The sequence below is a fragment of the Lissotriton vulgaris genome, chromosome 9, assembly GCF_964263255.1.
Source record: "Lissotriton vulgaris chromosome 9, aLisVul1.2, whole genome shotgun sequence".
Taxonomy (NCBI): domain Eukaryota; kingdom Metazoa; phylum Chordata; class Amphibia; order Caudata; family Salamandridae; genus Lissotriton; species Lissotriton vulgaris.
In genome coordinates, this window is record NC_141697.1 from 242556312 (window position 1) to 242569440 (window position 13129).

At 49.3% G+C, this 13129-nt stretch overlaps 1 protein-coding gene across 1 annotated transcript in view; it reads left to right on the plus strand.

Annotated features, from left to right (window-relative positions):
* Positions 1 to 8048: 8048 nt before the first annotated feature.
* The window catches only part of RAD51 (RAD51 recombinase), a 276922-nt gene continuing 271841 nt past the window's right edge, over positions 8049 to 13129 (plus strand). Inside the window, exon 1 of the mRNA XM_086937421.1 lies at positions 8049 to 8228. The gene's annotated coding sequence lies outside the window, so the exon portion shown is untranslated. The remainder of the gene's footprint in view (positions 8229 to 13129) is intronic.

Genomic DNA, 13129 nt, shown 5'->3' on the forward strand with positions numbered 1-13129 from the left:
ACCAACAGTGTTGTAGCCGCTCAAATCGTTAAAGTTAAGATACTGGCTAGTGATTCTCGCCCTTGGGTAGGTTTTCAGAATTTCTAACGCTGAAATTTAAATGTTGTTGTTTGCCTCACAATCATCGCTTGAATCTTGTTATTGGAAGCAATGCTGACACATAAATGAATTGCATATATTTGAACTGCATAATGTCTCTAGAAATTTTCAGCGCTTGGTTACCCAATTGCTGTTGTTGGATTCCTTACCATTGATTAATTCCTAATAGTTTGTAGCAATGCTGATACATTAATGAATTGCATGCAACTGAACTGCATAATTTTATGTTTTATATTTCGTTAAAGTCCTGTATAAGTTTATGTTTTGTAATTTGCTAAAGTACTGTCTCAATGTTGTTTTTCTGTTCCCATTTAGTTTATTCACTTTGTGTTCCAGTGTGTATAATTGCAATAATAACTAATGGACTATGTCCTTTTTAGCTGTACTGAAATTGTTTTATTCTATCTCTCATTAGGGAGTTACAATATTTTGTTTCAATTTGTCCTGATGATGGTCTCATTGAGTTGCCCATAGAGACCGAAACGTCGACTTCTGCTTTATCCGAAAGGAAATTTCTCCACCCCTTGTTTTTGGATAAGCTTGTCACAGGCTATACAGAGAGTTTGATTGATTTCCTAACACCTGTCTTGTATTCCTGTGTTGTTCATTTTGGTTTATTGTAATTTTTCCCTGCTAACTTAAACTTTGATAAAATCTATTTTTTGCATATACACATGTCTATTTGTTTTTATGTTAATATTTGTGTCAATGTTGAGTATTGTTGTGTCTAGTGAGCTTTAGCCATTTGATTTATTGAAATTAAGTTACTTCAGGATAATTTACTTACCTATATTCAATTCATTTAAAAGAAGCAAAGTCAATATTGAAAACAAACTCCTTTGGAGGCCCTCCCACCCATTTGAGCATGTAACAAGTAGCCTCCCCTGGGTAGGTGAAATCTATCCCGCAGTGATTGGAAGGGCAGTAAGACTCCATCTTCGTAGAGGTCTCCCAATACTTGGAGTCCCGCTTCCTCCCAGGTCTGCAATTGCGACCAGTCGCCGCCATGGGGCAATGCCGTGGCCACTCCCAACCGAATTTCGGGTGCGTAGGGATGTAGGACTCCCGCTCTAAGTTGTGATCGGTTCCAGCATAACCGAAGCGTTTTCTCCTCCGTTAATGTCAGGGTTCAGCCTGGTGCGCCAGCCTGACTGCTGGGTAAAAACTACAAATCCCATGAGCCTTCGCTGCATCATTAGGATATAGTGAGGGCGGAGCACGAGAACGTTGTACGTGATTTTGCATTCAATTTCGGCAAGAGCGGCTGCTCTCGAGTTGGTGGAGGCTTACCCCTATTTCCTTCGTCGAGCCGCATGGAAGTGGCGTTCTGATACGGTAAAGGTACCGTGTATGTTTGTGCTTCGCTCAGTGGGAAGTCTCCTGAGCGGTAGTTGTATTTCTTGAACTGGTTTCGTTTTGGAACAGAGAAGCCAGAGGTCGGGGCTGTTTTGTGTTAAGGGCATTAGCTTCAGCAGGCGTTTTAGTGAGCGGAATGCAGGGGGGGCTCATCCGCATTACCGTCACGAAGAGGGGAAATTTCTTTGATTAACTTTGGGATTACAAGTGCCAAAGCGGAAGGAGATAGTGACGGAACTACGCCTTACTGTGTTTGGAGATTGCAAAGTAGGATTATTGAAGTCCGTGTTGATGCGGAGGATAGTGGTAAATGGTACAACATCTTACCGTATTTTGGGGCATACCAAAAGAGATTATGACATATCATGTATTGGATGACGGAATCCATGAATGAGTTGGAACTATTTACTGAATAGAAGAAGGGATCTTCTATCAGATTTTTGCTCTCTGAAAAACTATCTGGATAGCTGTTTACTGCCAAGAATCAATTGACTTCAATGGAGTATTATATTTTCGGAGTACTTGTATGTTTAGAGGGTGCGTAGAGTACACAAAACACATAACAAACACTCACATGTATGCACCTCTCTATTGCCTATGTTAAGGTGTTTCTTGTGTTGTTTAGGAAGGAAGGCATATTGAGAAGTACACGCCTTGCTGCCGCAGGGGACATAGAGACAGCCCAGGTGATTTACTATTTGTTAGCGAGAATGAAATGAGAGTAGGAAATATTGTATGTATTTTAACCTGAGGTGTGATTTCTTTTAAAGCTTCCCTTCCCCGCTGTCCCCTTCCTTTCCTTCCCTCGCCCGATCATTTGAACACCCTGTGTATATATATATTTCAGTGTGTTTGGGAGGTCCGGAGGTGGAGCATACTTACTGCAATTGAATCCTGCTGAGTGCCAACCTGACAGTTAACAGATCTTTAAGTTCTAGTTTTTGTTGCAGTGCTATGAACGACAGCACGGGGCGCGGTATACCCCTGCCTCTTAGTTGTTCTGGGCCTCTAAATTCTCTTGCTATAGCCTGCGTAAGTACTTGTAACTGGGCAGCTAAATAATAGATTTCAAAATCTGGGACTGCCAGTCCTCCTTCAGCTTTAGGCCGTATTAGTGTGGCGTATGCCACCCTGCGCCGACCCACACCCTAGAGGAAAGCTACTACTAGTGATTTCAGTGATTTAAATGCAGAGCTCGGTATCCATATTGGTAGTGTTCTGAAATAATACAAGAAGCGAGGTAGCGCTATCATTTTTAGCAGGGCTATACGGCCCGTCACCGATAACGGGAGGGTAGTCCAAAAGGCCATGCTGCTTTTCAAGGCTCCCACGCCCCTGCCAATATTCCCCTCCAGCATATCCACGGCACTGTGGTAGATATGGACCCCCAAGTATTTCAGACATGAGGGTTCCCATCGCACCTCCCAATTTGTGGTGGGCTGGGTTTCGCCCCGCCTCACCGGGAACAGGCATTTCTTTGACCAATTTACCCTTAGGCCCGAGATGTTGCCAAAGCTCGTGAGTATAGTCCCTGCCGCCGTCAGCGCCTCGTCAGCATTCTCCAGGAACAATAACATATCGTCAGCATATAACGATATATATTGCTGGTCATATCTGCCCCTCAAGCCCCCGTAGCAGTTTCCTTCTCGTATTTTCACCGCTACAGGTTCGACCGCCAATGCAAGTAATAATGGGGAGAGCGAGCATCCCTGCCTTGTTCCCTGTTGAACTGGGTATTGCGCTGATATCAGCGTGCCCACCTTTACTCTAGCTACAGCCGACGTATACAGCACTTTCGTCCATTGCATGAAGTCGCACCCCAGGCCAAAGCGTCCCATTACTCTGTATAAATATCCCCACTCTAGGCTATCGAAGGCCTTCTCTATGTCTACTGATAGTATCATTGGTCGCCGCGCCGCGGGATGGCCACCCTCCAGTAGTCGCACTAGTCTCCTAATGTTTGCAGAGGTATTTCTCGTCAGTATAAAACCAGCTTGGTCCTCGTGGATCAATGTGGTCATAAATTGTAAGAGTCTGGCCGCCAATATACTACTTAATATTTTGTAGTCAGTGGTCAGCATCGAGAGCGGCCGATAGGAGGCTGTATCCGTACCGTCACGCCCCGGTTTCAGTAGTGGGATCACCAGTACCTCAACTTATAGACTGGGGCAGTTGTCCTAATTCTTTCGCTTCCCTTTAGAGCTCCTGAAGTCTAGGTGCCAGGAGATCGACATATTTCTCATAGAATTCTATAGGTAGGCCGTCTACCCCCCGGGTTTTATTACGGGTCATGCTCTTGATGGCTCTCTGAATTTCGCTCAGTTCTATCTCCTTTCCCAATGCCTTCGCCTGCTCTGGATCTACGTCGGGTAGGTGCATATCCTCTAAGAAGGTGTCGATGGAAGGGTCCCCTGCTATTATTGTGTTTTTATATAATCCTTCGTAATAGCGCTGAAAGCATTGCAGGATCTCGTTCTGGGTGTTGACCACTGTCCCCTCCTCCGTGTGTAACGCCAGTATTGGGGAGCCTCTTTTAGCAGGGTTGGCCAGCCAGGCCAATAGAGTCCCTGCTTTGTCACCCTCCGCATGAACCCTCGTCATATAGGCCTTGTGGTCGAAACTGCGCAGGCGCTCAACTTCTGCCGCTACTGCCTCCTTCGCTTGTCTAACCTCTTTCTGTAGTTCCGGATGTCCGGGTCTGGCTAGTTCCGTTGTGCGCAATTTATTGTCAGCTATAGTCAGGTCATTTAGGAGCACTTTGCGTACACCCGCTTATTTCCCTATGCAAATCCCCCTCATAACCACCTTGAAGGCGTTCCACTCTGTCGCCCTCGTGGTCGTCGAGTTAGCGTTCTCCGCAAAGTAATGAGTAATTCCCTCTTTTAGTGCCTCAGAAAACACCGGGTGGTCTAATGTTTCTGGACACAGCCTCCAGGTGGGTATGCATGATGTTCCAGTCATCCAATGCAATGTGATCAGCAATGGACTGTGGTCTGAGATTGTCCTGGTCAAATATTCGGACTGTACAACGGCTGGCAGCACCATAGGGGAGCACAGCACTGCATCCAATCTGACATGCAATTCGTGCATCCCAGAGAAAAATGAGTAGTCTCTATCCAGAGGGTGTTGCCTGCGCCACACGTCTATCAGGTCCCATCTCGTTTGCCATTCTAGCCTACCCTTGGTCAGCCTATCTATTGGGGAGTTGACCAATGGGGGATGAGACCTATCCAGCGACACGTCCGTAACGGAGTTGAAGTCGCCACCCATTATCAGCGGGCCCGCTAGGTAGTGCGCCAGACATCCTGATAGCCGTGTCAGAAAGCCCAGCTGGTCGACATTGGGTACATAGGCGCTACAAAGGGCTATGTCCCTACCTCTAAGTTTCCCTTTAATGGCTACAAATCTGCCTTCAGGGTCAATCACCTGACTAGTTAACTGAAATGGGACTCCCGCCCTCACCCAGATCAAAGCACCTCTAGCATATGCTGAATATGTAGTGTTATAAAATTGGCCCCTCCATCTCCGCTGTAGCGCTATGCCCTCCGCTCTGGTCAGATGAGTCTCTTGGAGTAACGCTATGTGTACTCCTCTACGTACTAAGTAGGCATGGATTTTGTGGTGCTGCGTCATGGTATGAAGCCCCCTGACATTCCAGGTTATACATCTCAAGTCCGAAGTGTCACCCATTCTCTAATAGTGGCCTGTGCAATACTAAAAATAATTCTACATGTGCGTCGATGACCGTCCCTCCTCAACTAACCTTGGAATTCCCCATTCCTCCCTCCCCCCCCGAGAACAGGACCTAGAAACAACCATCTAGTTCCCATCCAAACCATAACACAATGCAACACACTTCTAAGCCCAGCAGTAGACACTGCAGGCATGCCTTAAGGGCAATGAGGGGGAGCTGCACGCCTGGTGGTAGCTACCTTGCTTCGACAGTCCTGAGTATTCCGCTAAGCCCCCTGGAATTAGCGCCTCCAAAAGACCCCCCCACCCCTTCAACAGCGTTCGGTCACTCAACTACCTTCTCAGATCCTCATCCCAGGAAGTCCATTGTGGCAACTGCTGCACAATTCAGCCGCCCCCCAGGTCCAGCTACTCATCATCCAGCATCCCGTCGGCTGTCTCAGGTGTGACCTTCGGCAATCGGTCGCTGTCCGCCTCTGAGTGTTCAGTGTCAGAGCGGACATTGTCTTTTTCCGATTCTGTGCCATCCAGCGACGGCGGTCCCTGCATGCTTGATAGCGTGGGTACCGCTGTTAATACATCTCGGCGCTCCGCTTCCATCTGCGAAGAAGAGGGTCCCCTCAAGCCCCGTCGCCGATTGGGAAGTCGTCTCGACGTCCGTGGTGGAAGCCCTTCTGTGGCGGTTCGTACCCTCCACTCAGTGTCATCTTTTCTCGCTCTGTACAGTTCCAGCCAGGCACAGGCGTCGTCTGGAACTATCTTCGCCAGCCAAATTCGTGGACCCCGGGAGATCGAGAAAACCTAACAAAAATGTGACTAGTCCGTCATAAACTGAGTGCCACAGGAGATGGAACCCTGCTGAGAGGACCCAGGCTAGCCATCCCTCAGAGCCTCAAGCAACGGGCAGTCCAGTTAGCCCACAGAGGACACCAAGGAATCACCAAGATGAAAGCACGGATGCGGGAAAAGGTCTGGGACCCAAAACTTGAGGACATGGTAGAAGAATATGTCCGACGATGCTCGTTGTGCCAGCTGACAAGTGGCCCGGAGAAGCCTCTCCCGGTCATCACTGAAGAGGCCTGCACCGTCCCATGGTCCAAAGTAAGCGTGGATTTTGGAAGTTTCCCAGGGGGAGGGCACACGCTTGTCATCATAGATGCCTACTCCAAATATCCTGTGGTGGAACCCGTAGTGTTGATGGCATTCAACCATGTTGGACCAGTGTTAGAAAAAGTCTTCGCCATGTTTGGTTTTCCTCAAGAAGTACGCCCCTTGGTATTCTGTTCCAAGGGGCCAAGCTTGCTACCTTCCTCCAACAGCGAGGCATATCGCATCGCTGCATCACCCTTCAGTGGCCCCAGGCTAACGGGGAGGTCGAACGCTTCATGCGCACTCTAAACAAGATGTTCCGCATAGCAGTCGTGGAACAAGTAGACCCGGAACAAAGACTCCATGAATTTTTGAGAGAATACCGAAGTACCCCTCACTGCACAACCCAGCATAGCCCGTGGGCCCTCATGCTCCATGGCCCCCGCCGTGTCCTGCTCCCTACCTGCCCAGGATGATCGTCACCTCAACTGAACGTTGAAGAAGTGCAAGAGAGTGCGCCAAAACCAGGTCGCAAGCGTCCGACGCCGTGCCACCTCAAGAAGGCTTAGCCAAGGAGCAACAGTCATCCTGCGAAGCCGACGCCAGGGAGGAAAGTTCCAAACAAAGTACGAGCCCGGTGCCTGGACAGTCACCGTTCATCATGGCACCATGATAACCGCACGCAAAGGAGCAGAAGAAGTATCCAGAAACATCTTGTGGTTCAAAGAGGTCCCGCCAGAACATCGCAGGGAGACCTCAAGTGACCACATGAGCCCTGAAACTACTGCGGTCTCCGGAGAAGGGACGGAAGAGTTGGCGAATGGCCAAGTAGGTGAGGCCCCAGCAGAAAATTGCTCATTCCCACACAAAGCTTGCTCCGAAAGCCCCGGCTGGAACAGCACAAGAGGTCGTACCGGCACCCAAAGATACACCCTGAGGCCGAACCCCCACCCGAATCAGCGGCTAAGAGACTATGCATGCTGACGAGGCCTGGAACTCGCCGAATGAGACTCATGCAAGTACTGTGTGTTTATATGTTGGGCTAGAGAACATTTGGGGACTGTTGTAAGTCTGTTCAAAGAACTGCTATAACAAAAGGACTGAGTTGGATAGGGATGCAATAGTTAGTGGTCTAGTTAGTTGCACCCATGCACCCACTGCGGCGAGTTAATAAATGAAGGTCGGACGATCGGGGCACCTGACTTCCGAATGGACGAGTGGTGAGGCCTCCTTTCATCTAGCGCAGCGTTCCTGCCCCGCGCTAGGCCTATCACCCCGAGCGGGATTCCCGGTCACCCCCAGCGGGATTCCCGGTCACCCCCAGCGGGATTACCGGTCACCCGTGGTTCCCCACTTTACAGTTGTGTCTGTATCTTTTATTTATTTAACTCATATACTCTCTTCCTTGAGTAACATTACAACTTGTACATTTGCAATTTTTCCCTCCTTTCGCTCCATTTGTACATTTACAATCATTATTTTTTTTATGTAACTCATATAATCCAAAGTTCTTATGTAACGCAACTGGTTCTTTTGTAAACCGCTCTGACACCTTCGGGTAATGTTCGCACTATATAAAATCGCATTAAATAAATACGTTTTATTCTTTCTCTTTGAAGCACCTGTGGGAAAGTGTGCCCAAAGAGACTGTACTGTCACGACGACGATCTGCAAGAGTAACGTAACGTCACTGAACCGTAAACTGTAGTAGTCCAGGAAGTTAGGATCGCTACGACGCTCTGGCCAGCTCTTCTCCTCTCTATCATTTCCGCCCCTTTCCTGTGTACGGCACATACGGGACCAATGAGGCCGAGGATAGCTGGAGCCGCCGTCCTCTCAGAGAGCTGCGGTCGCGAGGCTGGGCGTGGCGTGAAGAAACCAAACTGTTGCCGCGTATTTGCAGTCTGCTTCAACATGGAGTTTGCTTGCTATGTGACATGAAAAAAGCCCAGTGTACGTAGCCCTCTGGGTGAGAGTTTGGTGTCGCCCAGGTGAGTACGTCGTTGAAGCGAAGAGTTCCGTGCTCAGGGGATCTCCCAAGCGAGGGTTCTTGTTCCTAAGAAGAGGAGTGGTTTGGGACAGAGACGACGTTATTTGCTACAGATTGTGTCTTGTCCCTGAGTTAAAGGGAGGAGTTTTTGAGGAGTGGGGGTGAATAGGCGGAGGTATTCAGTAGAGTTATGAAACGTTTAATTGTTTTTTTGTTAGGAACCTAAGCATTGGTGAAGATGTCACATGGTATAGGACATTAACAGCTTTGCAGTGGAAGGGGTGGGGAAAATGCATTTTGTTCGCTGGTCAGGGGAGTGCATGGCTTTAACAGTGGTTCTTGACGGGCACTGGTTGCGTGGCCTCTGACACTGAAAAGTTGCTTAGTGTTATAGACACCTATTTGTAACTATATTTATGTAGCGGTTACTACCGCTGGCGAGGCATTGAAACGTTTGTAATTGCATTGTCGATGTCCCTGATGAGGGCCTGTATTAATGCAGATTTAATGTGTAAGTGCTGTTCCGCAAAGTGGAGAGAGTGGCACATCTCAATGTCCATCTTGATTTTGAGATATAACAGGCCTCATGTCCGCACAAAATATACAAAAAAAGGTGCTTTGAAATCACCTCTTGTATGACTTGGGCGATGCTATATACACTGGAACAATAAATGCATGTACTCATCCTGTTGATTTGGGTGTTAGGGGCAGAGGCGGGGATAAGAGTCGCACATGAAGATACAAATACGTAATTGTTTATTTATTTTTATATTTCTTTTTATTAACACAAGGCATTTCAATAAGTGCTCGGTACAGAGAGAAACATTTCCACACATCATAATAATAATACTTTGGAGGATACGAGAAGAAAGGAGGGGGATCGTAATTCTTACACATGTGGGTCACGGGGATGCAAATATATCCGTCAACTGAAGGCACACAAATCTCCCCCTATATCGATTCCACAGTCCCCAAACATTCGTCCATTTGCGAGGTCGGTCCCTTGCCAAATAAAGTTTTCTCTCGGAACATGCACCAGTCCATACTTTATTTCCATTCCTCAAGCGTGGGTGATTTTTGGGACCCCCACTGCTGTGCTATATTTCGTTTTGCTATCATAGCCCCCAGAGTGACCGACCTAGTCTGCGCTGTGTTTAGGTCTGTAGGTTCCCAAATATTAAGGAGGCATCTCCTTGCCTCTGGTGACACCGTTACCCCCAGTACCTCCCGCATAACATCATGTATCGCACTCCAATAATCCACCACATAATCACATTCCCAGAGGATATGGAGGAACGTGCCCATCCGCCCACAACCTCGCCTGTACAAACCGTCTTCAGACAGCCCCATCCGGATCAAGCTTGGGCCAGTGACATACACCCTAAGTAGTATTTTCGACTGGACTAGTCGACAGTCATGCCGGGATCGCAACCTCTCTAGGGGAGGACACAGCGGATTGCCAGTCCTCGTCGTCTAGCTCAATACCGTCCCTCATCCATGTATCTCTCAACTCTTAACAGGAGGTCTGCTCTATGATTGATCAACTTCCTATAAATGAGGAAAATAGTTTTCCCTGGCAAATGACCATCTAAAATTCTATCTTTCAATGGGGAGGCCTCTGGTATATCTATCTCCACCGGCAACGCGGTTCGCAGTGCATGTTGGACCTGCGAATAACGGAAATATTCCGTCCCATTCAACTCAGACTCTGTTTGAAATTCGGCAAGTGACTAAATCCTGTCCTTGACCCAGATATCACCAATCCTAGCTATCCCTATTAAATTCCACTTATCGAAACCTTTCGTGTTCCAGGGTTTACCCAGGCATTCTGAATCAAATAATAGAGTGGCCAGCGTGAGGCGGCCTTTCCATCCCAAAGAATTGGTGGCGTCTTGCCATATGTTGACTGCCACACTGGTGGGCCCTGTCAAACTTTTCCTCGCCGTCTTGGCATACAAAGCTCTATTGTAATTACCACCTGGGAGTTGTCATCTATCCAATGCGTATCCCGGGTCTGAACAAGGCCCATATGTACCCAGGTTTATAGCCGCCAATTGAGAAGCTCAATAATATTGCTTAATATCCGGAAGGGCGATACCACCGTCATACCATGGTAACGTCAATTTAGCCAAAGCGATACGTGGTCTACCGTCCCATAATAGTCTACGTTGCATCCCCTCCACCTCACGAAAACAACTAGCTGGAACTATATCTAATGTATTCTGAAGGGCGTAAAGGAAGCGAGGTAGGGACATCATCTTAAAGAGTGTTGCCCTTCCCAACAAGGAGAGAAGCAACTTCCTCCAGTTGTCTACGTCGATCTTTAATCTAACCAATGGTGGAAGAAGGTTCCTCTCATATCGAATTTCGGGATCCAACGAGATAAAGATCCCCAGATATTTAAAAAAATATATATTTTTTTATTAGGGAAAGCATAAAACATAGGCAAGTAAGTCTACTGATAGGCACTGATAGACGAGAAGTACTAAAGTGGTCACAGAGGATTATACACAGCCATGTAGCCCACAGCCCGGAGGCCGGGTGGCGTAAGGGCAGAGCGTGCCAAAATATAAACACATAAACGTTGGCTTGAACTAAATGTGTATCGCTTGTATCCGCTGTTTTTGTTGTGACCCCCCCCCGTCTACCATTGATCCCGTCTCTCATCGTCCTCTACATTCCGTTTTCTTGATAAACCCACAGTCTAACATGTAACAATAAAACATACCCCCCCCCACACTTGGCATCGCTAATAAAGTACTTGTAAATACATCGGTTACCTCCTTACGGCCCATTTGGGTGCAGATATCACAGTCACAAGCAAATCCCTCGGGATCAGAGCAATCACATTCTAATACAATAGGGAACATTTGTGCGCGTCCAACAGGGCTCTACCCCGAAACAGGTCCCTCCTCCCCGCCTCCCACTACATCCTCCTCGGATCCAGACTCATCAGGGGTAAACAGTTCAGCACTGGTGGCATCCGAATCATCGCTAGGAAACCCCTCAGAACACATCATCCTCCATGCTAGTAAATCCTCCTGAAGTTTCTCTTCTCGGCGCGTGCGCTGCATGTGTGTTTCCTCAGCCAGGGACCATTCCCTAACATCCCTAAGCCACAGGAGGAACTCAGGGGCCCTCTGCCCAATCCAAGTGATTGCCAAGCGCCGCCTCGCCAGCACCAGTAGCAACTGCAGCAACTTATAGGACAAATTCCTCTTTTTGGGCTTGGGGACCAGGGGCAGGAGACAATGAAGGGGAGTCAGGGCAATCCGGAGGCCCGTGGCACGACCAATGTGCTCCACCACCTCCGTCCAGAAGCCACCGACCCGCGGGCACTCCCAGGCCAAATGCAAGAATCCGGCTCTATCCGCCCGCACCTAGGGCAGTTGTCCCGCCTATCGGCAGAAATACGGTTCAGGGAGACTGGGGTCATGTAGGTGCGATGCACAAAGTTAAAGTGGATCAATTTAAACCGCGCATTGCACAACACTTTTCGAGTCAGGAGTCCAATGTGTTTACGCTGGCCCCGCTCTAGAGCAATCTCCAGGTCCGCCGCCCAGGACGGCGCTATCGGCGGGGCGGAATCCTGTCGCATGGCCGAGTACAGCAACGTGATCAGCCGCTTCCCCCTGCCACAGGAGAGAAGGATTTTAAGAGTGTGGGTCAACGGGGGGGCCTCTGGAAAATGGGGCCAGGTCGCCCATGCCATCTCCTGGAGTCCTCTATAGTGCAGGTACTGTCCCCTGTTTAGGTCAAAGGCTTTCGTAGCCCTTTCAAAAGACACGAAGGAATCGTCCGGATAAAGGTCCGTCAGAGTCTTGCATCCACAGTTTCTCCAGTCCCGGAAGGACATATTCTCCTCCATAAGTGTCACCGGGGCCAAAATCCAGACCGGCAGCTCCCTGTGAAAGGGGGCCAGCCGCAAGATCTTCTCAACAAAGCGCTGCCAGAACCCCGCAGCATGTGGCACGACATAGGGCAGGGCCTCGTCTGCTCCCCGTACCTTCATCAGAGCCACCTGCAGTGTTGGTTTGTCCGCCCTACCCGCCAGGAACCGCAGTTCCCAATTGGCCGTGCCCGCAAACCACCTCGCGGCTGGCAGGAGCTGTGCCGCGTAATAGAGGTCAAACCTCGGAGCCTCTAGGCCCCCTTCCTCCCAGCTCCGGACTACAGTATGCAGGGCGACCCTACTGCGTCCGCCTGCCCAGAGCAAAGATGTGAGCAGTGTGTTGAGCGTACAAAATATTTGCGGGGGGAGCGGGCAGAGCGTATTTTGCAGGACATAGAACATTCTAGGCAACATCACCATTTTAGCAATCGCTAAACGACCCATAAGGGAGAGAGGGAGCGTGTTCCAGAAGGACACAAGATTGGTGCAGGGAGCAGAGCACCCTGTCAGCATTGCAGACCAGCAATTGTTCATCAGACGAGGCCACCTGGATCCCCAGATAACGGAAGGCCTCCAACTCCCATCTCAGCCCCAGACATGGAAGGCTCACTCCCGGACCGACCTCACGGCCCGCCAGTGCAAAGATCAGGGACTTGCCAGGGTTTATACGCAGTCCAGAGGCCGCACCAAAGCGGTCCAGCAACCGCAGCAGAACGGGCAGTGACTCTCTCGGGGAGGTTAAATAGAATAGGGCGTCATCCGCATAGAGGGAAATCACGTTCACAGTATCTCCCACCATGATACCCCACTGCTCCATCTCCGTACGAGCCGAGACCGCCAGTGGCTCTATCGCCAGGGCGAAGAGGAGCGGCTACAGGTGGCACCCATGCCGAGTGCCCCTTTCCAAAGACCATTCCTGACAACGGGCCGACCCAAGCCGGATCCTAGCTCGGGGGGCACTGTACAGGATCCAGATCCAGTTGCAGAACACTGGCCCCAGCCCCGCCATT